Genomic DNA, 3,729 nt, shown 5'->3' on the forward strand with positions numbered 1-3,729 from the left:
ATTTCTTTCCTCCGGTTCAAATATTAAACACGCCACATTCTTTCATTCTGATTTCAAACAGTCAGTTCACATCTAAAGTGAATCAATATTCATTTGAATTACCAAAGAGAGACATTCACCCCAATAGCAACAGTGGGACGAATGGGGCCTAGAATTTTCTCTGTGGATCAAAGAGAGTGAGATGGTGAATTAGAGGCGCTCCAAAGTGCAACTGATACGTGGTCGGATAATTCAGCCTGGGAAATAGAGAGAGAGCTTGTTAGCACTGACAATATTCAGGAATGAGAGGAAAGGGGTACAGGGTGAAATGGATTCAAGAATTCAGCAGCGGACGACGTGACCAAGTTTCTCGGTAGAATACCCGGAACCCGGCTTGTTGATCATGGCCAATCCTGCGAAAATTAATCTATGGACAATCTGGCACACCTCAGCATGGCCAATCTACCGAACCTTCACATTTTTGGACTGTGGGAGGGACCTCGAGCAGGCACACACAGAAAACTGATTCAGACACCGGGAGAACGTCCAAATACCATATGTTTGAGACGAATATCGAATTTGCTATGTATTATATATTATAGCGGTTGCATAGTTATTTTTATAGAGCCTGGGTTAAAGTGTATATATCCTTGTTGCAGGAAAATTATTATGGAACCAAGTTTCAGGCATCAAAACTGTGTATCTACGAAAGTTGTAACTCGAGAGTCATACAGTGTGGGCCATGATAGGTTCCAAACATTTGCGACCTAGGGCATCGGCAGTTATAAGTTGCCTCAGCGGTAACGTGTGGCGCCGTGATCGTATAGTGGTTAGTACTCTGCGTTGTGGCCGCAGCAACCTCGGTTCGAATCCGAGTCACGGCAGTGATCAGTTGACGTATTTTTCTTAAATGAACGGATGAGTAATTCTCTGTGTGAAGCACTCTTTAAAACGGGTTCACAGCTGAGTGCATGCTTATGCTTCTGTTTGCTGCTCCAGAATTCAAACAGTTGTGAATGCGAGAATCTCCTCAGCTCCCGATTTTATATTTTAACTATCATCATCAAGCATACTCCTCCGGTTCTAGTCTTTTTTTAAGTCAAAACAGTCTCTCTCAATTTGCTGCATCAGCTTCTTCGGTCATCGCCCCAAAATGTTCATCTGTAGCAACGAAATACCCACTGAATCTTCTGTAAGGCGGAGAATAATCTTGATAGTCACCCCATATAAATGAATTGGATCGGATTGGATTTGCTTATTGTCACGTGTACCGAGGTACATTGAAAAGTATTTTCCTGCGAGCAGCTCAATAGATCATGAAGTCCATTGGTAGAAAAGGGAAGAAAAGAAAATACATAATAGGGCAATGCAACATATACAATGGAACCACATACGCACTGGCATCGGATGAAGCATACAGGGTGTAGTGTTGATGAGGTAAGTCCATAAGAGGGTCATTTAGGAGTCTGGTGACAGTGGGGAAGAAGCTGCTTTTGAGTCTGTTCGTGCGTGTTCTCAGACGTCTGTATCTCCTGCCCGATGGAAGAAGTTGGAAGAGTGAGTACGCCGGGTGGGGTGGATCTTTGATTGTGCTGCCCGCTTTCCTCAGGCAGCGGGAGGTGTAGATGGAGTCAATGGTTGGGAGGCAGGTTCCTGTGATGGACTGGGCGGTGTTCACGATTCTCTGAAGTTTCTTGCCGTCCTGGACCGAGCAGTTGCCGTGCCAGGCTGTGATGCAGCCCGATAGGATGCTTTCTATGGTGCATCTGTAAGAGTTGCGCAGCGTTAATGTGGACATGCCGAATTTCCTTAGTTTCCTGAACAAGTATAGGTGCTGTTGTGCTTTCGTGGTGGTAGCGTCGACGTGGGTGGACCAGTACAGATTTTTGGAGCTGTGCACCTCAAGGAATTTCTAATTGGTAACCATCTCCACGATGGGTGTGTACAGTACTTTGCTTCCTGATGTCAATGACCTGTTGTTTAGTGTTGCTGGCATTGAGGGAGAGATTGTTGTCGCTACACCACTCCACTAGGTTCTCTATCTTCCGCCTGTATTCTGACTCGTCGTTATTCGAGATCCTGCCCACTATGGTCGTACCGTCAGCAAACCGGTAGATAGAGTTGGAACCCAGTTTCGCTACGCAGTCGTCTGCGTACAGCGAGTAGAGTAGGAGGATAAGTACGCAGCCTTGAGGGGCACCGGTGTTGAGACCAACTGTGGAGGAGATGTTGTTGTTCATTCTTACTGATTGTGGTCTGTTGGTCAGAAAATCGAGGATCCAGTTGCAGGGTGGGAAGCCAAGTCCTAGGTTTTGGAGCTTTGATATGAGCGTGGCTGGGATTGTGGTGTTGAAGGCGGAGCTGTAGTCAATAGATAGGATTCTGATCTGGGAGTCCTTGCTTTCGAGATGCTGTAGGGATGAGTGTATACCTGACGTCTGGTCATGATGCAATGAGGATGAGTGGGCCTATCTTCTGGAAATAGAGCCAGTTGGCAGTGGAGAAAACGGAAATGAAGCGACACACGAAAATCAAGCACCAGTTTCGGAAATGTCGGGTAACACTTCGACAAACAGAATTCGGGGAGAACGAAGGCCGCTGGCGACTTATCAGCGACAGTCAAGACACATTTCCCTTGTTTAGAATGATTCGAGAAATTAACATATATTTAGAAACTAAGAAAACTGTCCTTTCTGCACATCAGAAAAGACAGTTTCATTTTAGTTTCATTGCGAATATCTTGAGGCAGAAAATACAACAATGTCTCGAATGTAGAACCTGGAGGCGCCTTATGTGACACAAAGTCACCCTCGCTTGAAACACAGCCTCCGTTCTCTCTCCACAGATGCTGTCATACCTGCTGAGATTAACCAGCCTTTTGTGCTTTTGTTGCAGATTGGTGCATCAGCAAGAATTTGCTGCTACGAAGACGACAAGATGAGACTGTTTCCATCATGATTTGAGTTGTTTATTCATACAGGAGCAGCATTTGTCGTCTCTGTGGCGCTATCGGTTAGCACGTTCGGCTGTTAACCGAACATTAGGTGGCTCGGTCCCACCCAGCGACGAGATATTATCCCACCCCCGGATGAAGTGTTTTTTGTACTTCGTCCCTCTGTGGGATCAAATCCACCCACCTTGGTGCTTTTTACATTTCATGCCACATTTATTTGATTTCTTTCCTCCAGTTCCAATATTAAACACGACACATTCTTTCATTCTGATTTCAAACAGTCAGTTCACATCTAAAGTGAATCAATATTCATTTGAATCACCAAAGAGAGACATTCACCCCAATAGCAACAGTGGGACGAATGGGGCCTAGAATTTTCTCTGTGGATCGAAGAGATTGAGATGGTGAATTAGAGGCGCTCCAAAGTGCAACTGATACGTGGTCGGATAATTCAGCCGGGGAAATAGAGAGAGAGCTTGTTAGCACTGACAATATTCAGTAATGAGAGGAAAGGGATACAGGGTGAAATGGATTCAAGAAATCAGCAGCGGACGACGTGACCAAGTTTCTCGGTAGAATACCCGGAACCCGGCATGTCGAACATGGCCAATCCTGCGAAACTTAATCTATGGAGAATCTGGCACACTTCAGCATGGCCAATCTACCGAACCTTCACATTTTTGGACTGTGGGAGGGACCTCGAGCAGGCACACACAGAAAACTGATGCAGACACCGGGAGAACGTCCAAATACCATATGTTTGAGACGAATATCGAATTTGCTATGTATTATATATT

General features: G+C 45.4%; 1 non-coding gene across 1 annotated transcript; it reads left to right on the forward strand.

The window, feature by feature from the left end:
* Positions 1 to 791: 791 nt before the first annotated feature.
* On the forward strand, positions 792 to 863 carry trnah-gug (transfer RNA histidin (anticodon GUG)). The gene has a single exon. It is a non-coding gene; the product is annotated as a tRNA-His (tRNA).
* The last annotated feature ends 2,866 nt before the right edge of the window (positions 864 to 3,729 follow it).

Source organism: Scyliorhinus torazame, chromosome 14, assembly GCF_047496885.1.
Source record: "Scyliorhinus torazame isolate Kashiwa2021f chromosome 14, sScyTor2.1, whole genome shotgun sequence".
Lineage (NCBI taxonomy): Eukaryota > Metazoa > Chordata > Chondrichthyes > Carcharhiniformes > Scyliorhinidae > Scyliorhinus > Scyliorhinus torazame.